Source organism: Fundulus heteroclitus, chromosome 5, assembly GCF_011125445.2.
Source record: "Fundulus heteroclitus isolate FHET01 chromosome 5, MU-UCD_Fhet_4.1, whole genome shotgun sequence".
NCBI lineage: Eukaryota > Metazoa > Chordata > Actinopteri > Cyprinodontiformes > Fundulidae > Fundulus > Fundulus heteroclitus.
In genome coordinates this window covers 13,535,305-13,563,015 of record NC_046365.1, presented here as the reverse complement: position 1 = coordinate 13,563,015, position 27,711 = coordinate 13,535,305, and the positions used below count along the sequence as shown (strand labels likewise).

Below are 27,711 nucleotides of genomic sequence, written 5' to 3'. Positions count from 1 at the left end.
GGCCAAGGTAAACGTGGAAGAGGACGCTCTGGTCAGACGAGACCCATAAACCAGCCAACTGTTTTGTTTTGTTTTTTCCTCCAGTTTACAACTATGCAATACTATGTGCTGGTGTAGCACAAAAAAAATGGAACCGCTACAACAAAATTAGCCGTTTTAACAAGACATCGTGTAAAAGTTCAGAGTGTATAAATACTTCTGAAGGCACCGCATGTGAGCTGCTTTGCAGAGTCTCCCCTCTGCCGTTTCTTTGTTTTAGAAGAGTTGTGCTTCTTTTCTCATTAAAACTAAAAAGGTTTGCACACACTCCTACCCCCCCCCCACCCCACACACACACACACACACTTCTCCCCACAACCCTGATTTACAACCATCTTCCTCCTCCTCTTCTCTCCCCCTCTGCTCAAGAGAAACGTCCATCTGTTACAAAAGCGTCACACAAGAGGGTCAACCTGCAGCGCTCAGATGCAGGACAGATAAAACAGATTGATTCATGGTGATATAAAGACCAGCAACAGGACAGAGAATCCAAAGGGGTGTTTGGTCAACTTTCTAACTTGGATAAAGCAGCACAAAATGTGGACCCCCACCAGAACCTTTGATGGTCATTGATATTGCCATCTATGGTGCCATATTATGCCTACACAAAAACACAACCCTGTGCAGCCACCCTGTTAAATAGTATATTGCTGCTTAACTCTTTACCAAAGGTGAAATTCAGCTAATTCAGCTGCCTTACACCAGCTCCTGCATTAATAGGAATCGATTTCAAGTCTTTTTGTTTTAATGTAAAGCAGTAAATGGCTTAGAGTGTGCATTGCAGATTTATTTAACGAGCCTTTCTGTTCATTTAAATCTGTATGTGCAAATGTTTCCGTAACCACAGGCACAAATACACAGCGGTCACACTTTCACCACCGGAGATGTTCGGGAGAACGCGCAAATAAATTGGTCCGAATGTTTGTTTGTTTGTTTTTGTTTTTTTTTTCGTTCTCTAGAATTAGCTTTTTACACGCAGGTTTTAGAGGAGAGAAGCGCCCTTCTCACAGATGGAAATACGAGGAAGAGAGGGAGGCAGAACGTCTGTCTGCAGCACACGGGAAACAAGACATGATGGAGAAAGTACGCTGAGGAACTCGCTGCTTTTCTTCACAGCGCGCTGAGAACAGCTGAAGGGTCCCCTTCATGTGCTGACTACGTGGATCTGAGCACAAACGGCAGAAACGTCAGCAGATGCTCTGAAAGATTTGTTGCAACATTTGCACATTGAATCGTTCACTAGTCCTTCATCCCGTTTGCTTTTGGGGCTGAATGTAAAACTTCCACAAGAGCGATCCAAAGCCGCTATTGTAGGCTTTTGAGGTTCCCTCGTCTTTTTCCTCCTGAACAATTGCAGGTTGGACAGCTTAAAAACCAGATTCGCTGTGGGCTAATCCCTAGTGCCTCACGACTAAGAGTATCTATTCTAAAATGAGATAAAAAGACAGAAGAGAAAAGAAAACATGTTCTAATATTCCTAATTTTCCTGTCTCACGTTTCCAGGATTCGGTTGTTTGCGTGTAAATATTAGGCCTGCACGATATCAGGTAACCATCGCAAAAACAACATTAAGGGATGGACAAAATTACTGATGGAAGTTAACGGACAATCTATGGACAGATGTATGGGCACCTGATGGTGTTGTGAAATAGGGCAGCAAATTTGGAAAAAACATCACATAAAAGACTTACAATACTTGGGCTAATGTATATGTGAGCAATGTAAATGAAATAATATGGACTAGGCCAGATGGAGAAAAAAAATAATATCTCAATAATATCTTAATATTTATTGGCTGAATACCAATACATGATGATGTGTTTCTTTTCATAAAGTAATTATAAAAAGGCCTCTCTGAATCAAAGCTTTATCCCAAATGTCTCACAGGCACATTTATTAACAGACAGCTTTAGATGAATATAAGAAGCAGCTGAAAAAAAACCTAGTGAAACACATAAACGTATAATTATAAAGCAACATACACCACCTCCATAAAAACAATATAGTCTCATCTTTTATCGCTTTTTACATTTTTTTGATATTTTTAAAGTCTCAATATATTGCCTAGCACTACTATGGACTAAACTACTACTAAGGGCAGAATATGTTATGTATGAATGTTATGTATGTGTGAATCCCTAATGAGGGTACAGTGTTTCTCCACTAACAATCTCTCAATCAACCCTGTAAAAAAAAGGCTCTCAAGTAGGAGCTGATAGCTGCACAGAAGGAACGGAGAAGACCAGGGATGGAAAGAACATCTGCAGGAAGAATATGGAGGATCAGCTGCAGCAGAATAACATCAGCGGGATTCTTGGATTTCTCCTGTGCTTTTAAAGCCACCCAGCCTGGACCTCTGAGGGAGAAGCTGAAGCGGCCAGTAGGGCACCACCACTTGTCCCAGTGGATACTAGACTACCTAACTGGTCGACCGCAGTATTTGAGGACACAGGGCCATCTCTTCTAACAGGATGGTCTGCAGTAACGGGGGGCCCCCCCACAAGGAACCCTCTACACTGCTGACTTCTCCATCAACTCCTGCTGCCATAATCAGAAGTTCACAGATGACTCCACCACAGTCGGCCTCATCAAAGGTGATGAATGGATGGATGGATAGATGGATGGATGGATGAATGGATGGATGGATGGATGGATAGATGGATGGATGGATGAATGGATGGATGGATGGATGGATGGATGGATGGATGGATGGATGGATGGATGGATGGATGGATGGATGGATGGATGGATGGATGGACAAGGTATTTGTAATTTTAACAATGGAAAGTTGGGAATAAAATCTAGAAATGCCTATTTTTTTTCATATTCCATTTTCTAATTTAATTAAAGAAATACATACATGCGTGCATTTCCAACTATTTTTAAGACACTGTAGGCGCCTTGTCAACAATGGAGGGTTTCTGCCTGTGACGAATGGGTAAAAACAAGGAAAACGATTGGGGGGGGGAAACAGCCATCGTGGAGCTGCTTCACAGCTTACGCCGGAAGCTTTGTTGGGAACGAAGGGAGTTTGGTCAATAGCGGGAAATAACAGAGACAAAGCAACACTCTGCTTGAGACCTTAGCCTAAACAAACCACTTTGTGTACAGACAAACACACACTGAGGCCTCACTTGCAAAGACAAAACCCATGGTTTGGACATGCTTTGCAGCAGTCTGCAGTGACGGCGAAGGAGGGGCAGAACTAGCTGCACTGTCATTGTACTTGTTGAGTTAAAGTTTAAAAGTGAACTTCAAGTCTTCAAGCATTTTGTGTTTTCAATGAATGAGCGCCTCAGTGTGTCTGCAGTCACACAGAGCTAAAAATATCCTTTACTGCTGTTGTGGTGTCCATGGCTGGGGGAGTTAAGGAAGAGAAAAAAAATAACCACAAAAGAAAAAAGAAAAAAAGGCCTGAGGAATTTTTAGGGTGTGCCAAAGAATCCCAGGCATGTCTGGGTGGATGTGGGCGACTGGGGGCATAATAAGTGCAGAAAGGCACATGAATACATGCACTTTTGAAACACTTTCAGGTGGTGATCAATTGTGTCTATATGCACTTAAACTGTTGAGCAAATGCAAACTATGAGCTAGAACAATGACAAGGTAAATTGAATACAAAGGAAGGTAAGAATGATTTATTTTGACCAAAACAAATGTATCAGTTGGTCAAGAACGCAGAGTTTCTTTACATTCATTTATTTACACTAGTCAATACTTTCTGACGTGGCAAGCTAAATAGAAAAAAGGGTTATTGACACATTTGAAGTTAACCCCTTAAATGTTCTCTGATATGGGAGGGGGCAATTTGTGAAATAAAATAAAAGCCTCATAACAATATCCTGGATTTGACTGTGAATGGTACAACCCTCCAACATCCCCATTTCCCTTTTGCCTCATGTTACCTATCCAGAGTATGATAAATGGAAGGTACCGAACGATGCCAAGCCCACTTTACTTAATGAAAACACTGTTTTTTCCCAAACCTATTGTTGGAAGCACTAATTAACAGCAGGAGTACACTTAAAGCTTATGGTATTTATTTTATATATTTTATTTTTATATCCTTTAGTTATTGATATTTTATTTTTGAAACAGTTTCTTTTCAAATTTTATATTTCTTTAGGTTAAATGGTAAATGTGTGGCACAAATGTTAGGGAGTTCATCCTGTAACTGGTGGGTTGCCGATTCAATTCCCTGCTCTGACTAGCTTCGTCGTTGTGTCCTTGGGCAAGACACTTCACCCACATTGCCTGCTGGCGGTGGTCAGAGGGCCCGGTGGCGACGGTGTATGGCAGCCTCGCCTCTGTCAGTCTCCCCCAGCGCAGCTGCAGCTACTAAAATAGCTCACCACCGTCAGGGTGTGAATGTGTCAATGACTGTAGGGTAAACTACTGGTCGGACTTGATAAAGCTTTATACAAGCCATTTACCATTTAGGTTATCCAAGCTGATATCCCTGTTTTTCTTGACTGAAGATACGACCAACCAACAGAATTTGTCTTTCGTGTAAGTGAGGGAAAAGTGTAGGAACAGGTGGGTGGGGGCTCAACACCGCAGTACCGTACGATTTACACAGCCAAGAAAACTCTGGTAACCATATTCTCTCTGGCACTTTCTTTGGAATCTCATTAAAGGACTTAAGTGCTAGAACCAGTATGACGGAAAGGCTACTTTTTAAAACATAGATGCGTTTGATAAGGGGAACAAGCTCATAGCTTTTTCAAGGAAAGAGAAATAAAGAGTACCCATTGTTAATGGCAGCGATAGCTCTGTCACTGCAACGCTTATGAGCTAAACAGAGAAGCAGTGAGACAGGTGTACTTTATATGAGAACGACAAACAGCCTACACATAAGCAATGATGGTAATCTTTCATTGGCTGTTTTCAAAGGAGAGAGAGCGCTAAGAAGCAACGAGACAGATGTACTTTCTAGAGAAAATGGGGGTACAGAAATTAATAGCAGCAATTTGTATATTTGACCTGCCCTCTTGGCCTGGACACTCTTGAAAAAGAGGTTTTAATCTCAATAAGTTTTTTTCTATCCATCCATCCATAGTTCTATAGTTCTGCAAATGATTCACTGGGAAAGATACAGCTCTAAACACAGAAGCACTGTGTCAGTGGTCATTTTAATGCTAATGGTAACAATATAATTCGCACACAGAGAATAACATCCTCAATATTTTCTGTTAACAAGGTAGAGAAGACGAGGTTCTGTTCGGTAAAATGTGAGAACTAAACTCATGAGCTATGAGTCAGAGTGCTTTCTAGAGAAACAAAAAAGAAACCCAGCGCTAAGGGCAGCACTTGCTAGCGGTGCTTAAATCAAATCTAAAGCCCCACAAACATGTCATCGTTTCCAATAAGCCCCAGTGTTTTATAACAACGATCATCAGTAATAAAAATATTTGACTTGCCCAAGGTCTAACGGATGTGCTGTGTGTATCCTGGTAATATCGCAATGATAAAAAAAAGTGCACTCCCGGAGAGGGGCCTAAAAACATCTACACAACAATTAAATTCACAGACAGCTTGACCCATTTTGCTTTAGAAACAGCACCTAAGGCTAAAGAGTGCTGGATGTTGTTAAGGCGAGCTCATTACTGCGTTGCTAATGCATCAGAAATAAACTCCAGTCCGAGTGTTTGCCTCTGCGTAAGGTTATACATTGTTTGTTTGTGTTCGTCTCTGCTTAAGGCTTTACGTTGACGCGGCAAGTTCGTGTAATTTCTTTTTTCCCCTAATATCAGACAAACTGAGAGCTCTAGTAGCAAAATTCCCTCTGAATGTCCTTTGCTCGTTTTGTAATAAACAAGACAAGAAACCATATTAAACAGCCTTCTTCTTGAAGTAAAAGTACACAGAGAGGCAGGCGAGCATGCACAAAAGGCCTGTCAGATCCAAGGCGAGCCCAGAGGGAGCACAGACCCATCCTATATATAGCTGTGATGTGGCAGGACATCCGAGAGGACAGAGAGGTCTAGACGTAAGCGGCACAGCACTTAAGTCTATGAGTGTTAGTGATTTCAACGTGATCTTTTTTTTTATATATATATCTCATATTGCATTAAAAAAAGGGCTAACTATGCCACAGTAATCTCAAAAGATTGTTTTTAACATCAGAGCTGGCCTAAGATTTGTAACTTTCTAAATGTTGCTCTCTATGAAGAGACGTGCTAAGGGATTGACATAAAAGTGTACCAGCATGTGAGAAAAAGATATCAAGGCAGAGTTAGTGGATCAGAAAGAATGACTCAGGGGTGCAGGAATGTCCCGTGTCTGCCAATGAAACCAACGACACTACTGAAACGGTCGCTCCTTTTCTAATGCTTTAAATCTACCCTCCTCCTGCAGCATTTTGGTCTTTTTCTGACCGTTGCCAAAAATTAACAAGATGGGTATTTTTTGACTGAACTCAGGCTTTTAAGACTAGAAAGCCCTTTAATTAATGTTGTCAGACACCCTTTAACGTTCTCCCTGCACGGTCCCCAACTAGACTTAACACTCTGGATCAGAGTTTAGATGACAGATTTAAATAATGTTAGAACAAATCTAGTAAAGCTTACAAATGCCCAGATAAATCAACTTAATTCAACCGATTTGCAGCTTTATGGCCGTTGACTTGTGACCTGCTGACAGGACATCAAAAGTCCATGCAAAGCGCTAAAAGGCCGTGGATTTTGTTAGTGAGTAAGGAAGACTCAACGACTCGAAGACGTCTTATTGCAAGAGAGCGAGCGAGAGCAAGACTTGCAGCAGAAAATAGGAAGGCTGAACAAAGCACAGCGAACTAGGCTCAGAATAGGCTTAAATTGGTATCAGCAGTAAAATATTTATATTAAATAAATCACAAAAACTCGGGGCTGAACAAAATCAGATCAGTGCTGTTAATAACTGTACTAACCTGATGATATTTACTGTGATTAAACCATTTTTTCTCACTTTTTTTGTTCTCCGCCATCACTTCCTGTGACGACTGAAAAGTTTGTCGACCTACAGTGAGTCCAAGAAGTATTTGATCCCTTGCTGATTTTCTTCGTTTGCCCACTAATAAAGATGTGATCATTCTGCACGTTTAATGGTAGATGTATTCTAACATGGAGAGACAGAATATCACAAAGAAAAACCTGAAAAAAATCTAAGGAATATATATTAATTAATTTGTATTTCATTGAGGGAAATAAGTATTTGATCCCTCTAGCCAAACACAGTCAATACTTAGTGGCAAAGCCTTTGTTAGCAAGTACAGCAGTGAGACATTTGTTGTAGTTAACCACAAGTTTAGCACACACACCAGGGGGAATTTTGGCCCACTCTTCTTTGCAGATCCTCTCTAAATCAGGAAGGTTGGTGGGCTGTCGCTTGGCAACTCTGACATTCAGCTCCCTCCATAGATTCTCAATCGGATTGAGGTCCGGAGACTGGCTGGGCCACTCCATGACCTTCATGTGATGTTTCTTGTGCCAATCCTTTGTTGCCTTTGCTGTGTGTTTTGGGTCGTTATCATGTTGGAAGACCCAACCACGTCCCAATTTTCAGCTTCCTGGCAGAGAGGAGGAGGTTGTCCCTCAAGATTGTACGGTACATGGCTCCATCCATCTTCCCAGTGATGCGGTGAAGTAGCCCTGTACCCTTGGCAGAGAAACACCCCCAAAACATAATGCCTCCACCTCCATGCTTGACGGTGGGCACAGTGTTCTTGGGGTCATAGGCAGCATTTTGCTTCCTCCACACATGGCGGGTAGAGTTGAGGCCAAAAAGTTCAATTTTGGTCTCGTCTGACCACAGAACCTTCTCCCAATAACTTGGTTTATCTTTCAGGTGATCATTGGCATACTTAAGGCGCACCTCTACATATGCCTTCTTGAGCAGGGGTACCTTTTGGGCACTGCAGGATGTTAGTCCATTGTTGCGCAAAGTGTTCCCAATTGTTTCCTTGCACACTGTGGTCCCAGCTGCCTTCAGGTCATTTACCAACTCCTGACGAGTGGTTGCAGGATTATTTCTGACCGTTCTCAGGAGCATTGTCACCCCACGAGGTGAAATCTTCTTTGGAGCACCAGGCCGAGGTCTGTTGATGGTCATGTTATACTCTTTAAATTTTCTAACAATTGCACCAATAGTTGTTACTTTCACATCCAACACCTTGCTAATCTTTTTGTAGCCCATTCCAGCTTTGTGGAGGTCAACAATCCTGACTCTGAGGTCCTGAGACAGCTCTTTGGTCTTACCCATGTTGGAGACTTGAAATCTGTCAGATTGTCTGATTCTGTGAACAGGTGTTTTTCACACAAGTGAGTAGTGAGAACAGGTGGCTTCAGTTCAGCTAACAAGCTGATTGGGAGTGTCTAACTGCTCTGTGAAAGGCAGAACTCCTAATGCATACTGAGGGATCAAATACTTATTTCCCTCGATGAAATACAAATTAATTAATATATATTCCTTAGATTTTTTTTAGGATTTTCTTTGTGATATTCTGTCTCTCCATGTTAGAATACATCTACCATTAAACGTGCAGAATGATCACATCTTTGTTAGTGGGCAAACGAAGAAAATCAGCAAGGGATCAAATACTTCTTGGACTCACTGTAAATCTATATCGTTTGTGTATCATGGAACTGGCCAAATGATCCATGTCCCTTCATTTATAATAACCTACCAAATATTGGATCCAAGCAGTCCTCACTGATTGTGATTGCGTGCACTTTCATAACGCAATGATGACTTTGATGTTATATATTGGGTAGGTGCATCACTATTTAGAACATTTCTGTAAAGATTTTAGTTGGAAGCTGGTACTTCGTCGCATGGTTTCGCAATGACTCATTTCAGTGTCAATGTAAAAAGCAAATCAGGTCAGAAACCTAAACAATCACATGGACCGGAGTTGTGATTCAAAACTCCTGTAACCTGACATCCTACGCATTCACCCAGCAGGAATGCGTTTCATACAATTCAGCCTCCGGCCTTCAGCATGAGGGCTAATTGTTCCAACAGAAGGAAGAGCAGAAAGCAGCAGGCCTCTAAGACATATGGACAAGAGGGCTGGCTCGATGCTCCACACAGGAGGTGGCCACATCATCAACTTTAAGATCGAGACGTGATTATAAAAGTCCAGCCTATTGAGAAAATCAGCAGTGCACCAAATTCATAAATGAATGCAGCAGTATATATATATATATATATATATATATATATATATATATATATATAAAACCACTACTTTCAGGTTGACTCATGCAAACAACTGAACTGGGTTTAAAACAAACCTTAATTCGTGTGACCAGCAAAGTAAACACATTTGCCAAACAGCACTTGACAAAAGCTGTATCAACAAACTGTATTGAATATTCTAAACCCTCATATGAAGGGCTTTGAGCTGTAGACAAGTAAGTTTATCCATTAAAAAGAGGAACAGCATATTTACGTTGAGCATGAACATTCCCAAAGAGCTTTTAACCTGCAAACAACCACAGACAAACACATTAACTTTGACAAGAACACTAAAGTGACTTCAAGAGTCAGTCGAGGGTCAAACATTTAACCTTTCAGGGAAAATTATAAATGCATAACTACAACTGCCACACTACTGGTTTATTTTGTGGTGCATCATTATTTTTAATGGAGTGTTAAAGAAAAACACGTCCATTCCTTTCAAAATGTAAGTTTCTGTGATGTTTTCCGACAGAGATCTGATTTTGTCAGACCTAGAACCTGCATAAACCGCTTCTGAAGGCATGTGACCAGCTGGAGCTACGTTTACAGACATGTTAATATAACTTCTGGTTAGCTGTTTAAAATTTATCACATTAGATTATTAAATCCAGAAGAAGCACAGTTCGAAGTGTTCCTTTTCGATAATTTGATTCCTGCATTAGCTAACCATTAGCACTGAATAGTTTTTTTTTACTATTATTATTATTAATAATCACTGAAAAAGTGGTTGACTGCAGAAAAAGCTCTGCTGTCAAACACATTTTGGGATTTGGCCTGCAACTTTTGTTTGGGAACAGGATAGAATATTTTAGCTTGTAGTTACATTTTATGGAGAAAAAAAATACTGTTTCTCTGGATTTTTTTTTATTTATTTTTTTACTGATTAGTGCTGTATCTCATCTGACAAACAATGGAGGCAGTGCAAAGATGGTCTCTCTGGGTAAATTTACACAATATATTGCACATATCGCAGTTACAAATTATGTTTAAACACTGCACACTGCAATTAAACCATGAGGATTATAGCTAGCAACTCTGCATTAGGTTGAACAGGCAGATCATTTCAAATCTGAGGCGTTTTTATGCGGCTAATTCACACATTTGTGCCTTAAGAGAAAAACGGTTGGCTCAAACTAACACCTTGGCTTCAAGTTAACTTGGAGCTCGCCAGCAAGAATCATGTTTTTTCTTTTTTGATTGCAGGAATCTGGCTATCTTGCAAAGTCAGCGACTTTGCTCTGCAGACATCTGTGGCCATGCAAAAGTGGTGGCCATGCTGACAGCACACCAACTGAGCACATGTTGGAAAATCTGGTCACATAGAGTTGCATTGATCTGCAGATATTATCTGTGAATTATTCAGTCCAAATGCCCTTTGCGAATAAGACTTAGCACTTGGCACATCGCAAGACTAACCAGTGACACAGCACTGGAGACAAGCCTTGCTAAGACGCAATGCTACAGTTAGCTGAAGCCAAAAAGACCGAGACCTAGCAGTGCAGGCTAAAACGCACAGAAAATGTGACAGAAAACATAAACATAGCTTACTTCCTGCAGGGAACAAATCCTTGCTTCTTTTATTGTGCCAAAGCGACAATTGAAGCAAAAGATCTATTTATCTGTGTGATAGATTATGGGTGCTTTTTGTTGCTCACAACGTTCAAAGGCAGCCACGAGAGTCCAGAGGCATTTTATTGCATTAAGTGTTTGGCCACTGCAGTATTTTCTCCATTTAAGAGAAAATTAAATTAAATATAGCTAATTAATTTTAGATTCTAATAAGTGCAAACTATATGTGAAGTTGCCCCAGCCAGCACTTTCCCCCTCACTGTCTTGACATTAAATCAGACTAATCTTTTTGTTTTAAGTCCAGTTTCTCTCCGGGGTTCATCCTTCCATGGCTATCTATAGCCCAGTTTACACTACCCTTTTCTAACCGTGCCGAGAACGGTTCGAGCTCGGTAACCGAGATAACTGCCGAGTTTAAATGGAACAGAACCGTGCCAGAGAAAACTGAACCGCGCTAAATTCGTTCGATAGTAGGTCTCGGCCCGGTTTTTCAGTGGCTCGGTTCTCTGATAACAAAGAGCGCCTGAGCAGACTGCGTCATCTCCTTACAGTCAGCTGGCTAATTTAGCGGTTTCAGACTTTCATAAAAATACTAGCTTCCCTTCCGTGCCACACGGTTTCCAGCCAGGATTCTGCTTAGCAGCGTGATGAACCTCAGCGTCTGTTTCCTGCGTCTGTAAATTCTTATTAGACGTTCGTTTGTCTTATCCACTTCCCAAAAGCCGACTCTGTCAAGTAAATTCACCAAAGGTTGCCTTCCTCGCCTGACTCTCCGCAAACAACGAACTATCACAATTATAAACAAGCATAACTCCCTGGCTGCTGCAGTAATGGGTAGGTTACTTTCTGACGCGTAAACCTTTATGAGAGCATTCACAAGTGGATATCGCCAGATGACGTGCATTTGTGGATTTCTGATAGAGTGAGCTAAGAGCAACTCACACTTGAACACTTAAAATGTCTCTTAATGACACTTAAAAAAGTTTTTTTCGGGTTACAACATGAGACTCAATAAACCAGAGGTGTTTCCCTTAAATAAGATACTACCGAAATTTAACGTTCAAGGAGAGTACATTTATCGTGGCTTACTTCTATTCTTCATGGTTTGTAAAACTTTATATTACAAGCCTTAAAATGTCTTTAGTATCTCATAAAAGCGGTTAGCATGGCTAGCATGACAAAACAGCCGTCTCTGAGTATGTCCTGAAGAATTAAAATCCAAAAGGCTGCCAAAATTTCACAATCTAGCATTTTCTACGATAGACAGAGGCTCAAAGCTCAGATAAAAACCAAGCTACTTTGCTGGAACACACTCAGCCTTTCTGTTATCCACGTCAGCTCTTGCTCTCTCACGCAGGCTAAACGAGACAGTAGTCTCAATGTGTCACAGAAAACAGTTTCCTTTCCACTGAGCGCACAATAATCCATTGTTGTTACACTCTCATTCGAGAGGAGGAATTGCTGCAAAGTCAGTGACATCATACTGTAAGATGGGTTTTCTTAGATAAAAAAAAAAACTTTTTATTTTGACAACAACTGCCCTAATAAACCAATCTTGACTGTTGGGTTTACGTAATTTCTAAGATCGAATTGGAATTGACCGTCTTTATGAGTGGACTGAACTGACTACATATTTCCGTGTGTCTTGTAAAATGCCTTCAGATTTTGTTTGTTTGTGAATCTGACATAAATTAACTAAATTGAATTGTGTATAACCTTCCTACCTTCGGTGCTATGCATTCACTTATTGGTAAGAGATTACATCTTTGCGCTTGTGGAAGGTATTTCAACGAGACACCCCAGCAGCAATCTTTGAACCTGCCGGCCAGTTTAAAAAGCCATGGCTTTGGCCTTTACAGCGTCTTTCATCACATTTTAGCTTTCCCGTCTCAGGACGATGTGTTTGTGTTTAAAAGTCAAGAGTAAGACCAAGAGAGGAAGGTCAGAAACCCCTTACGCAGCTGAACTGCCGACGATGGGGGGGGGGGGCATACACGTGAAAGTGCGGTGACGCGGAAAAGACAATGTCAGAAACAGAAACATGTAAACAGAGCGCGTGAGAAAGCGGGAGCACGCGTGAACCGGGTGGGAATGTAAATCTGCCTCTGCGGGGGGGGCTCCCTTCACGCGTAAAAGTTCATCCCCGTCTGCTTGCACAGGTGATTTGCAGGCAGAATAACATGCATAGTCATGAGCCGCTCTCCATGCAGATTTGACAGCAAGAAGACAGTCGCTCGGCGTGGGGTTTCCAGGAGCTGTCATATTATACAGACACACACACACACACACACACACAGATAGAAAACTAAGATACAGAAAATGAAGTGGGTGAAAATCTGTCAAATAGGGCAAAAAAGAGGGACAGACTGGGAGGGAATATGGGGGCCCTATCATTCATTTTCACAGCCTGCAGGATGAACAGGGCCTCTGTGCTCCTTCTCTGTTCAAACACACCTCACGGTTGTCTGCTCCCTGCAACAACAAGGCGCACGCACACACTCACATACATACACCACCCCTGCCTGACGGGGAGCACAATAACCCTATTGAGAGGCATCGATAAGGGGTAGAAAGAGAAAGCGAAAAGAAGGATCGACAATACACACGTCACCGTCTCTAGCACCATGAGTCGGCACAAACTGCAGTGCAGCCATCGTCTCAACTCGACAGCCCGCGCTGCATCTGCTGTCTCCCTGTTGTTCTGAGTCCAACAAATCTGCAGAAATTTCCACTCAAGCGCAGACGTTTCACCCCTGCACACACTGGTTTAGTCAGGGTAGATGAGTAGTATTCTTTCACAGGGGAAAAAGGCCGGCGATAACTGATCTCTGGGCTCTTTATCTGATTACACACACACACACACACACCCGCAGAGAAACAAGCATGCACCCACATGCAAACCTCTGCCGACCTTTCTCACCAGGTCTTGTCTATGACCTCGGCCACACACAGACTCCCCGGGCGGGTGCTGCGAGGCAAGAAAATCCCTGCTGCAAACAGCGCCTTGCAAAAGCATTCCAAGCCCTTGAACTTTCTACAACTTGGTCACGAAAACAAAACTTCGGTGTAGTTCACTTGGGTTTTACGTGACGGAACAACACAAAGGAGTATGGTGCTTGGCAATATATCAAGAGTTTTAAAATATATCGAGATTTACTTTAAAAAGATGAGACTATATCGTTTATATCGAGATGGTCTACGTTGCGTTATAATTATACTTTTATGACTTCCAGTAGGTTTTTTTTCAGCTGGTTTTCATATTTATCTAAAGCTGTTTGTTTAAAAAAATCCCCCCACACACACACACACCCCAGAAATTCTCAATTTGTAGAACCACATTTTGCTGAGGTTCCTGCTGCAAGCCTTTTGGGGGTATGTCTATACCAGCTTTCTACATCTGGAGATCAAATTTTTTGCCCGCTCTTCTTTGGAAGATGTCATAACTTCAGTCAGATTAGATAGAGAGCGTCTGTGAACACTAATTTTCAAGTCCTACAAGATTCTCAATTACTTTTAGGTCTGGACTTTGACTAGGCCTTTCAAACACCAGGAATAAACACATTCCTGCAGGAACAAGAACTATTAAGAACTAAGTCTTTAGCTGCCACTAACAGGCTCCAGGATTGTCCTGCAACTATCTCCGCCCATCTTTCAACCAGCTCTGATCAGCTTTCTTGTCTCTCCTAAAGAGAAGCATCCCCACAGCACAATACTGCCGGTGTTCTGTCAGAACAGCATACGTTGTCAGATTGGCATACATTGTTCTAATGTACATGCGCAACTGAGACCTATTCCCGCATTTTAATTTGAGTAGTCAAATCAGGATACCGACCAGCAAAAACAGTATACATGACATTTATTCTAATCTTTTAAAGAGAAAGTTTAGTAAGTAAGCAAAAGTTCTAGTTTTGACTATAGCTACTGTAGAAGCTGCCAAACAAAACTGAAGGTTCAGGGATGTTGAGAGAAGAAGTCTCAATAAATGAAACAAAATTATACAACCTGAAGTTAAAATTGAAGTTGCTTTTGGTAGTAAAAAACCTTTGTGCGGGAATTTGAATTTGATTCGATCTCCTTTTCATGTTCAAAATAATAAAAACTTTAATGTTTTATATTGTTACTCGGAAATAATTTGGGTTAGATAAAGTTGAAGTGTGTGATGATCTGAACATCAGGATGCCATATGGCTGATAACACATAGTGTATAGGTATCAGTTCTTGCTTCGCGCATGGTGATCTAGAATGCAGAATAAGCATGTATGCCAGTGGAAAAACAATATCCTACTAAATATCCCACCCAAGTAGTCTTTTAAGATTGCAATAATTAAGACGTTGATATTGCTGTGGTGATTGTGGTCCGATATACAGTACAGCTGTAGTTACAGGAGCAATAAGCCCACTAGGTGGGCTGTTGAGCACTTTCTGTAGACTAAAACAAGATGTGTGGCAAGCCATGCCTCTCTCTACCTCCAAATACTAAGCACCAGACCAGATATCTGTTTCAATTTTACATTTTTGTCAAAAAAAAGAATGCCCTGAATGAACGGGAGGATCACAGTGGGCAGCTCAGAAACCCGCCGGGCTGCATTAAACAATGCTCGCTATGCTGGACTACCGGCTCCTCGCCTCACATAACATTAACGCATTGGCCCATTGCTGGTCAAACTCCAACCATCAACCCACATGCCACAACTGTAGCATCACACTGAAGTGGCCTGAGTGACATCTGTTCACATGGACGTACATGGCCGTGTGGCTGGCCCAGCCTTGTAAACAAGAAACTGGAGAACAACACAGAGAGATGGTGTGTGACGTCATTCCACATTCAATCTAAAAAGATACCTTCAGTTCTTCACTAAAATATTTATTAGTTCTTTCTATCTAAAACAAGGACATTTTGCGTTTTGCTCCTTTAAGTTTGAGGTAGAAGGTCAGTGTTTCTACTAAACCTGCCTTCCTGCCTTGTAGCAAGGCAAAAACGTTTCGTTTTGGTCTCTTCTGACGTGATCAACTTCTCCCATAAGCTCTGATCCCTGAATTGCTTAATGGAAGGTTTGCAAACGAGGCTTCCTATGGCTTTCGTCTTGCCACTATCACACAAAGGCTAGATTTGAAAGTCCCAGATCTAATACATGTTCTCCCACCTGAGCTGTGGATCTCTGCATCTCCTTCAAGGTTGCCGTGGGCCTCTGGGCTGCTTCAGTGATTAATCGTACGTTTCCATTTTGGAATGATGAATTGAACAGTAGTCTGTGAGACGTTCGAAGCTCGGCATATTACTTCATAACAACTCTGCATTAAACTCTTCAGCAGCTTTCTCCATGAGCTGTCTGCTCACTAATGTTCTCTAACATCTGAGGTAGACTCTAGTTACTAACAGAGTGACTCACTGCGTTGTCTTTAAAGGTATCAGAGTTAACTACTTTATACCACTACTTTTATATGGAAAAAGAAAGAAAACTCATGAACCCGTTTTCCAAACACATCAAACGCATGCACTACTTTGTGCTGGTCTAGCTCATAAAATCACAATAAAATACATACGAATGTGGGGTTGTAAAGAGTATTTATAGCTCTACAGTTTGGCCTGCACACATACACTGAACCCCGGCTGTTTTACATCTAAAAGGCGAGAAAATCTAACCAACACAAATGTGCTTTGTGTGCTTCTTAAAAATTCTTCTATATCCTATATTTTGCCCATAAGAGGGGCGACAGAAACCGTTTATGCACAGGAGGGGCCGCTTTTAAAAACTGAGGCACTTTCATGAGAGCGGGGCTAAACAAACAGGCACACAGGGAACAGAATGCAGTGCTTAGCCCAAAACTCGGCCCATAAATGTCCAAGTCACTTTTTCCACACTCAGCAACTCCTGATGTCGTGCAGAAAAATGCTACAGGGAAAGGAGGGGGAGGGGGTTTACGTGACGAGGGGAAAGAAGGATGGAGTCGGGGAGAGAGGGGGATGAGAAGGGGAGGGCCGGAAACAGAAAGAGGGGAAGAGTATAAACCAACTCAACAGCACAGGAGTCTTGAGCAATCGGCAGTGACATCATCCAGACTAGAGCCCGGGCTGAATGAAGAGCAGGAGACGCGAAAGGGAGGCAAAGCAAACAGGCAAGTAGAGGATGACAGTGCTGCATTTCCACTATGGTGGTGCAGCCAGCGACACGTTCAATTTTGGTTAGCACAACTTAACCCAGCCAACCGAAGCCACAGCGTAAACAACTCAAGAATGCAAAAAAGGTCACCACAACCACAGCCTGACATGCAGATTAAAAGTTGCTTATCATCAACGCGTAAAACAATGAAAAGGAGTGAAAAAAAAGGGGATGTCTTAAAATCACAGCGCATTAGTACCGTACACTGACTGTGTTTCAGCCGCAACGCTTTTAGACCGTAGGGTTTCATGAACTCCTGAATGTACGCAGAGGGAGGGCGTGCGGGAGTGCAAATGTGATGCAAAAACAAAAGCATCAGAGGCGGCGTAACCAGGGGAGAGAGGCAAGGAGTGGAGACAAATCCCAGCGGTGCAGTCCCAATAAAAAAAAAAAAAAAAGGCCAGCTCCTACGGTAGATCATGTTTTTGTTTTTTTTTTGACAACTCCAGTCACAGAAGCACACGTCAGACTCAACAACCTACCCGACGACAAGTCCTACACATGTGAAAGTTTTTGTTTTTTTGTTTTTTTGGGAGGGTGGAGGGGACAAAAAGACATAACACATCCCCACTTAGCCCCTCCCTATCCTCAAGAAAACAGAAACAGGAAGGTTTTCCACAATAAGAAAACACATAAACAAGCAGTTAAGTGGCTCCACGTTTGCATCAAACAAGCGGCCGCATTATCGGAAAGGACCTGGCAGAAAGAAGCAGAGGAAGTGTGGAAGCGATTAAGCGACCCTCGTCCAGTCAGCACCAAGCACCAATGCAAAGCCTTCGCCTCGCTCTCTGGGGGGGGGGGGGGGGGGGGCTGTGCCGCCTATACAGCCACAGCAAACTCCAGTATTATGCGCATAGTCAAGAGAATGTGCTCCTTCAGCCCTACCCATGTCACAATAAACCATTTATGTTGCTAAAATTGCACCCATGCATGCAGAAATAACAACAATATGGAGTGAGCTGGTGAAATTTAGAAGCATTGCAAATGAATAGATACCCTTTTAAACTCCGATATAGCTCGGGTAAATTGGGATCAGGTGAGAGGGGCCGATGCGCCCCTGAGAGGCATAACGGTCAAACAACATAGCCCTTCTGCCTACAGTCGGCCCGCTCACACTAATAGCTGACACATTGTTGGTTTATGTGGCACATAAAACCAATTCAGAAAGAACCGTAACACATTGAGCCCAGCAGCAAAACCCGCAGAGCCCAATTACCCCTAAACTGTGTCATGGCAAAGCAACGACGACGGCATCGGCTGCCTTGCTGAGACGCTCTGCACAGAAACACGGCAAAAAGGGAGCAGTAGGAAGTTTATGTGTAATGCGGAAGCTCTCAAGTCTGACTACAACCCGCCAGACTTTGTTTAGGAATGCGATGAGTTGTTAGCGTCTTCCACCGTTTCCTGTTGGTAGGTTTGTTGGAGTTTTGTGCCTTGTAGACATAGGTCGTAGCGGTGCTGAATCTCATGCTAAATGGGTGACGTCTCATGTTATTTGTTTATTATCTCTATAAAATTTGATATGTCTGTATATTAAGTTCCTCAACCATCAAACATTTTAATGCACTTTATTGACTTTTACTTATTCTGGAGCTCCATTTTTGTAGTGTTACTCTCTGGCCCTTTATCTTCTACCGTCTTCTGTCTTCACTTGTTATACACAGGAATACAATAAAAAGCTTCTGAGTTTACGTGAGATGCCATGTTCCTTTGGCCGGGACGTTGTTCGCCGAGCACTATGTGAACAGGAAAGTATGTTTGTTTTGTAATTTTCACAGATCTGGAGAGGTGATCCTTCCGTGCCTGAAAATGCACAGATGGACCTTACACCATCTGATGGAGGAGAAATGCTAGTATTAGACCTTCTCTTCAGTCATTATTGATGCACAAGACTGCTACAATATTCTCTGTCCACAATTTGGTTGAGTAAATTGCTGCAATAATACAAGACATTCAGTGTTAAGGAAGTACTTCTGCAGTGTATTTTTTTTAAAGAAGAGCTTAAAGTGTTTTAAAGCTATAGTTGGTAATCCTGTTCAGAAACACTTTTTGTTATACTGGGTAAAGTCATCCTTCCATCCTGAAAGTAGTCAGTACATTATGTATTCAGAAAAAGCAGGTTGTGGGAGGTGCAGTCCTGTAACAACTCCTTGCCATTTGGTGCGTAGGGCAGGGATTTGGTCCTGCTCTCACCCCCCTCTGTCCCCCAAGTTCTAGGGGTATCACCAAATCTACTGGTTGTCCCACATGACAATCATTCTGACGCGCTCCCGTCACGCGAATGTCCGTATACGATCCTTGTTAGTGTTTATGTATCCAGTTAGCTTAGCAGTTAGCTTCGGTGTTAGCCGTTCATTGTAGCTCCGCTGCTCACACCGTATGCTTTGAACATGACTGAGAGTTGCAAGAAACGAACCGCGTCCAAGTTTGTGAGGAGAAGAGGACGGCCTCAGTATATAGAAATAAGACCAGTGTGGATTTGGGCGATCCCCCTGAGGAGCGGAAGAGCAAGGCGGTCTTGCGCATGCGCAGTTATTCAAAAAGGGACTTGGGGAAACTTCTGGAAAAATCGCTGACCCTAGCTTTAACCATACAGTAATGGTTGCATTATTGCCTTTTTTTAAGTTTTGTTGAGCGCCCAAGACGGAGGAACCCAGGACCCACTGCACCAGTGAAGGGCCTTAACAGTGGGTCTACGGGTTTCAACCCGATATTTAATAGCAGTCAGGGTGCCATAGCTTATCCCGTACAGATCTGCCTCCCCACTGACCCACCACTAAACCAATCATGCTGAACAACGTGGCAGGCAGCATCACGTTCACGTCTGTCACATGAGCTCAGAGTGAACCTGCTCTCACTTATGAAAAGAACAGGGCTCCGGTGCTGAACCTGCCTGTTCTGGGGTTCTCTGGTAAATACGCGGTCCCGGTCTGGCAGTGAGCACAGGGCCTACTAGAGGACGTCAGGCTCTCAGGCCACCCTCATGAAGTTTGTTTCTAAAGGCCGGGTCAGAGACATTCATACCAGTGGCCTTCTCAAGGAGCAGATAAGGGTCCAGCTGATGGATTATGGACCTCCGAAGTCCCGGTCCAGCTCTCCTAGAGTAACCGCCTTTCTCCTGGAACTTCCTCCATGCTCTTGAGACGGAGATGGTAGACACGGCACGCTTTCTGTTAATGACACATCTTGATGGCCTGTGATACCTTTGTAGAGTCCAGGTACCGCCTCATGCTGCCAGTAGTGGCACTGAACCTGGTCAATTGCAAAACTACTGAAAAGAATTAGGACCTGACCAGATCAGTTAATCTTGACATCCAACCATTAGAATGGCAGTCAAAATGAAACAATAGCAATGAACAGAGACCACCTTGGGCGCTGCAGCTTCCCGTCTGTGGAGTGCCAAGCAAAGTGTAAACATTGCTACAATCGAAGCAGAGCGTTAAATTTAGGAACTGGGAGAAACACCTTTTTTTAGGTTGCTTTAGCATCCACTTTAACTTCTAGAAAACGTGCTGCAAGCTTAATTATTATAAAAGCCTCCTAACTAAACAGAGAGGGACCAAGCTATTGTTAACCTGCCACATCAGAAGACTTCTTCTTCTCCTTCTTATTGCAAGGATCTGGACCTGTGCCAATATAAGCTGTGCGTGTTTTAGGTGCAATGTCGTTAAAACAAGCGACAAACAGGAGCAGCGATCCGAGCAACATCTGGGATTTACCAGGCCTACAGGGCACCGTCACAATAATTTAAAATCACATTTGAGCTCATTTATTTTGATAAGGAAATACTCTTAAACGACTAAGAGGTAGGTAAGAGGTTTTAACCTCAAATTTGAAAGAACGTTGAATAATTTTAGACATGCTGGAATGTTTTTGTTGCGTTATCATTGAAAAGTATCATATCTGGCATGGTTAGTGTTTAAACTCTTGAAATATTAGACGCCAACCTTACAAACAGACCCTTTTGAGATGGAGAAAAAAAATAGCTAAACAGATTCTAGAAAAATATAGACATAAAGGTACCACTTTACAATAAGGCTTCCTTTATAGAGGCTTTTTAATGGTTTGTAGACATATTATAATTTAATCTATAAACACTTTATAATCATTAATAAGTGTTTATTATGCATTGATAAAGGGTGAGAAAGAGACAAAATAGTGCCAAATAGTGAGCCAAGTCTATATTTGGATAAAACGTTTCAAATTCTTTAGATGTCACCTAGAGCTGCTATAATAAAACTATTTCAGTCTAAAGTACAACCGTTTAAGCTCAATAAGCATTTGTGAACATAATTCATAATGTACCGTGTAATATTCTACTTCATTACTGCATCAGAAACATCCACAACTATCAAAGGGAGTCTTACTGTAAAGTGTACACCATGACATGAAGTAGATTTTGTTGTCCACTTTTAGTTATTTAAGTTCACTTAAATAACTTCTGTCAACTAAATGCACAGGTTATTGTTATCCAATTATTACCATTTTAAATGAAAATCATTTGTTTTGTTGCAAAGCTCACCTCATGAAGCAGCTCCACCAGTTTATTATACAAACCCTAACAAGTTAAAATGTCGACGTCTAACGCCCCAAATACAGCCTTTCCCTTTTGTATGCAAACAAGTGGCACAACCAAAGCCACGCCATCCAATGGCTTCTCCACATTTCCATCTCTTCCTACATGGTGAAGACACCGAACAATGAAGTAAAACCCTGAAGAAATGTGTAGCACGCAGAAAAACGTGAAATAACGGAAAACACCTTATATATTTTGAAATTATTTATCTAACCTTATATGTTTTTAAATGCCCCCTTTTGTTTTGATCCCTGCCCTGCACACTCTTGGTGAGGAGGTCACCTGAGACAGTTTCCCCCAGCTGGTAGAAGACAATTAAAGGAACACTCTTGAAGATGTCCAAACTTTTGATTGGTAGTGTAGCTGTAACCATGTTGAGGAGATAAACATGGGTTATAGATTAGTAGTAGACGGGCTTGTGTTTGTCTTGCTGTGTCTAAAACGGACATGGTGACATTAAGCTTGTTTCTGTGGCCTGGGTGGGTGGGTTTGGTTTAGCGTTGAAGAACCAGGACAGAACAGGTCAGGGAGCTTGGCAGCTCTCAGGAACGGGGTCGTTCCCGTACGCCGCTCTGTGCGCGTCCAGGCGTTTCTCCGGCGGAGCGGCGCCGGCTGAGCACGGCGGCTAAGTGCGCGGCACGGCGGTGAACGCCTTCGTCTCTGGCCCTCGGCTGTGTTCGGGTCATTCCGGTCTCTGCCTCGCTGCCTTAGAATAAACTGAAATAAAACGCATTGAAGTGGAAGCTGTTCGGTCGGGGAGCTGCAGCGGAGATCCCCACCACCACCACCAGCACCAGCACCACCGTGTCTGCAACACAGCGGGGCCCCGGCCCCCTCAGATTCCTGCGCTCTCTGCGTCTCATAAATATACGCGAAACAAAGTTGCTCGCCTTCCCTCATCCTAATGTTGGCGTTCAGATCGAACCCGAGCGACGTCAACTTTTCACTGTTTGCGTGAAAATGCGTCTCATCCCACATCACTCACCTCCTCTGCTCCTCCAGCGGCGTCTCGTCCTCTTCGGTAGGCTCTCTCTGCTGCTGCTGCTGCTGCTGCTGGTGGTGGTGGTGCTGCTGCCTTTTCCTTTCTCCTCCCCTCCGCCTTTTTCTCCTCCTGGCTTCTTTCCTTTACTCCTCCCCTTCCCAGCTGCTGCTGCTGCTCTCCCTCCGGCAGGGGGAACCGAGGCACGCTGCTCCGGAAGCAAACAATCCTATTTTACATAATAATAATAATAATAATAATAATAATAATAATAATAATAATAATAATAATAATAATAATAATAATAATAATAATACCCCTTAACTGACAGAGACGACATACCACTAATGACAATTCCGAATCTCATGTCAAAGCCCTAAAGTAATTGGACATTTAAATGTTAAGAAACATCTCAGCATGATAAAAGAAATGGTTGAATTTCTTTTATTGTTAATTTTGTTTTTTCCCTCCCTGTACCTGTGCCTCTTAGTTGAAACGATCATTAGTATGAATCCCTTGTTTTTTGAATATGATTGTTCAATAAAATGATATGAAATGTAAAATAAATAGATAAAATACCACTACTGAAGCAAGGCATTTACATCAAGACTGCAATAACACAGCACATGGAGAAGAGTACAGATAGTATTACTTTAAAAAAAAAAAAAGCCAGGGGTTTTCATATTGAACTTACAATCTTGACCCAAATGTATGACTGTAAAGGTCTCTATGTTATGCAAGATTCTCTAATATTAATGTATTGTATATATTAGGTTCTCATACCACCTTAAATGTAATAAATCCTAATCGTGAAACTAATGCAATGTGTTCAACTCACAATGTTCCCTTTAAATGAAAAGTGAAACTTGCATGACAAAATCAAAACTTTTTGCTGGAAACATTTACTAAAATCAGCATATGATTAGCCAGAATGTTATTTTTTTTCTATGTGGTAAGAATACTTACTGAGAATAAATCGGACTCCGCTGGATAGCCTGTTTTGTTTTTTGTTTTTTCTCTGAATAGAAAACAAATAGTGACAATTCAGTTTGACGTGTTTCCAGCATGTAGACTGCAGCCAATGTGCTGCGCAGAGTTCAGATCTGTTGTTAATTTTCAGCTCTTGTCCTTAATTGGGCTTTTACATAATCAACACATTTACATTTGAATGATCAAATATCTAAAAATACATTAAACTAACCAAGGAAATAATGTGTGGGTGTGCAGTTGGTAGCACTGTTGCCTTGCAGCAAGAAGGTCCGGGGTTTGAATCCCAGCCTGAGTTTGCGTGCATATGTGGGCTTTTCAGGTACTCTGGTTTCCTTTCAGAGTCTAGTCAGAAACTGTGGGCTTAATGAGTTATTCTGATTTACTCTAATATGCCCTCTCTTCAGCATGAATCAAGGTTTGTCTGTAATGCTGACCTTGTTTTCAGGTGAGTGAGATGCTGCCTGACACCATCACAATGTTTTCAACAAAAGCAGTTTGGCATTGCCAGAAGAGATTTGGATAATTTTATGAACACTGCTTCTGAACCTACTAAGTATGCAGTTGTCTGACAAATCTGGCACCGTTTAAAGGGCAAAAAACAGACCTTCCAAATATATAAAATGTATCGCCAAGACTGTAAATTACACCAATGACAACCAGATACAAACATTTCTCCGTCAAATCTATAAATAACATTAGGCAGAATAATGGAATTTTCAATAATGTTGTAAACATTGCTTCAAATAGTTTCAATTTTACTCTCTCTGACTTCTAGTTTCTCAAGATTTTAAATTTGTGTTATTCTTATTTTATTTATTATTATTATATTTATGTATTCATTACACTTTCCAAACACTCATTTACAGGACTTTAAAAGGACAACACTGTCAATGTGGTGCACTCTTCTGACTCCCAGGCCATTTTAAACCGCCTCACTCTAGTTAATACAGGTTTCTGCAAGAAGTGCTCGATGAAGGCCAGATGCAGAAATATGACGCCAAGAAAGGAAGGCTTTTATTTGTCTGATAGCACATAAATAAAGCACATTGCAAAAGAACAAAAGGTTAATGTGAAAATACATTTAGTGGAAGGTAGGAAGTACAAAATGGTGAGGGAGAGGATACAGATGTTTCCGTCTCGACATATTACAACCTTGTCATTAGCGGATTTGTTATTTTTCTAAATCCAACTTATTAAGGCCAAACCCTTCAGGACACAGATGCATGTCACCTTAAAGCTAACCTACTGAGCAGGCATGACGTTCAAGCATGGTTGGGAGACAGAAAACCAGGAGAGAAATCAAATTTAAACCATCAACATGGTGTAGTCCGGTTTAAAAAGACAACTAGGCTCAGTTGGATCTGAGTAAACCGGGGCTTTAACATATACTTATTTAGCAAAAGTTCAACCTTTATGTTTTTAACCCCGTAAGTGAAATTATTTGGTAGTTATTTAATAAATCAGTCCAGAACAGAAAGAAACCAGTGCAGTCCTCTGTGACTTTGGTGACCTTCTCCAAATTCTTTGTAAAAATAGTTTTTCTCAGTTTTTTCTGAAACTTACAGACTGATAAAAATTTTAAAACGCTAGAAGATGCATTAATGACGCCATGTAAAGGCAGGGCAATCTGCATGAGGATTTAAATCATCCCTCCAGACCACTTAGATCTTCTGGTTCTGATCTACTCTGCATACCCAGAACCAAACATGGAACATTCAGCTACTATATGCTCCACAAATCAGGAACAAACTTCCAGAAAACAGCCGAAACACTCAGTTCCTTTATATCAAGACTGAAAACCCACTTTTTTAGAGTTGCGTTTGACCCACAATAACATTGACCAACATATTTGATGTGTATTGATGTTTTCACTTTGTACAATTTAATGTTTGTTACAGGTCTCACAACTGGAAACTGTTTTGATGTTTTGATGTTTTTATGTTCTCTTGGTGTAAAGCCCTTTTAACCGCCTTGCTGCTGAAATGTACGATACAAATAAACTTGACTTAAATGTGCAGAACGGCCCCTCCCTACCTACAGCTTTAAAAGCTTGGAGCTTCTCCCTCACTAGCTTTGAATTGAGAAAACCCATCAGATGAACAGATAAACTTTCAGAACTGAAGTCATTTTTTTTTGTTTTGTTTTTGTTTGTTTCTTTCGACTATTTTGGAAATTTAAAAATGCTGGAATCAAGTAAAATTTCCACCCTTGTTTTATATTTGCTTATAATTTTAAATGTAATCATGGTATTAATTAAGGATGGTAAAACTATTCATACATGAAATCACTGCTTCAACATAGGAGCATGACGAGCCGGTGGGCAGGAATGGTGTGATGATATAAGGACCCCTGGTGGCTACATGAAATCACTACACCACATGGACTGATTGGACTCTTCAGCCAACACGGGGCTAAAATAGATCATTGACCATTTTTTTATCATGACAGCTGTTTACCTAGAGGCCTTATGCTGATGATCGTTGTATTTTCGTTACAGTTCTTGAAAATGTAGCTGTATTAAACCAATACTCAAAAAACTGCTGGGTTGCTGTTTAACCCCAATACCTGGGTTCATAACTCTGGGTCAAAACAGTTCAAGTTTGTTTGGACTGGAAGGAGCCTCATCCAGCCCCCAGCCTCCTCCCGGGTTTGGGGGGCTGGAGGCCTCTCTAGGTTATGGGTACCTGGACCTGTGTGGTCAGTACAAGTGTGTACAGCGTCTTTTCTCACGTGTGACCTGCCATAATAAAATCTAAATTGGGCTTAAGCCACGTCTCCTGCACGCAAATAACATCTGGCTTTTCTTTAGCTATCAATAAAACATTTAACGTCCTGTCCATTTGAGATTAAACTCCTAGGGTTCCACTGTGAGAAAAACACTACCCAAGCTGAGATGCTGAGACTGTGGCGGTGCCTCCTCCTGATTAAGGCCAAACTGTATTTTCTCCCATGACATAAAACCTTCCAGATGCCTTTACAACCAACTTAATCCTCTCTGTCCTTGATTTCACCGGCTCTGCACAGTTAATTACAGTTAACATGTCAAAAATAGTACCGGAAAACCTGCCATGTTTCTAAATGTAAAGGTAATTTATTATTGCTAGCTTTAGGCTGCATTTAGTTCTGCAATATATGCATAACGTTTCTAGAAAGAAAGAAACTAATGGTGTATAGAATATTTTATGTGAAGTATCTTATAGCTCTTTTTGTCAATAAGTTGCAAACTTGCTTTTTCATTATTTTATTTTCATTTGATTTTGATGCCATTTGCTATAAAAATCAAATGTCCAATTGAAGAAAATTAATTAAATCTAAACATAAAAATACTGTTGGTTTAAATAATCAAAACTGTTGATCTTTAATCATGGGGGGGGGGGGGGGGGGGGGGGGGGAGAGCTGCTAGTTATGCTGAAGATGAATATTCAGATTCAAAATAGGAAATAAAAGGTTGCCAGACCTTGAAATATCTCTTAGTGTTGTCCTGTAAAGTAAATGTTCCAGCTTTAGGTGTGCTATCACCTCCTCTACCCATCTTTTGTGAGTTGGTGGTGTTGCTTTTATCAAATTAATTACAATCAATCTCCTGGCCAACAATGAACAATAATAACAGCATTATTATTACTATTATTAGTTGGACCTAAGGGGAATGAACTGGCAGACAGGATGGCTAAGGAGAATGTTAAACGGATATTGGTTGACACAAATATTAAGTTTAGTGTAACAGAAATGAAGGGTATTATAAAGCAAAAAAATAAAATAAAAAAATGAAAGAGAGGTGGCACAAATTACGGGGTGGGGGGGGGGGAGATAGGAAAGGACAGTGGTTTTATAAGATCCAAAGGAATTTAGAACAAATGAGAAGAACAAAGAAACACAAGAATAGAGACTATTATATCACGATTTAGAGTTGAGCATACTGGACTGAATAGAACATTATTTATAATAGGGAAATGTGATTATGGAGAAGATAATACCATAGAACATGTACTGTATTTTTGCATTGCAGGAATTATAATGTAGAGAGAAATCAGTTTATTTGAAATCTTTGTAATTTCAAAATAAAATTAGACATTGTAGATTTATTGCAGAGAGATTCGTTAAGTAGGAGCTATCAGGCTATCTTTTTTTTTTTTTTTTTTTTTTTTAGGGCAGTGTTCATTGTACTTTTCCCCGTAGTG

At 41.4% G+C, this 27,711-nt stretch overlaps 1 protein-coding gene across 3 annotated transcripts in view; it reads right to left on the bottom strand.

Moving 5' to 3' along the window:
• The window catches only part of apbb2b (amyloid beta (A4) precursor protein-binding, family B, member 2b), an 84,456-nt gene extending 61,830 nt beyond the window's left edge, over positions 1-22,626 (bottom strand). For all 3 annotated transcript variants that reach the window (XM_036136963.1, XM_036136964.1, XM_036136965.1), the window contains exon 1: positions 22,550-22,626. The gene's annotated coding sequence lies outside the window, so the exon portion shown is untranslated. The remainder of the gene's footprint in view (positions 1-22,549) is intronic.
• Positions 22,627-27,711: the final 5,085 nt, after the last annotated feature.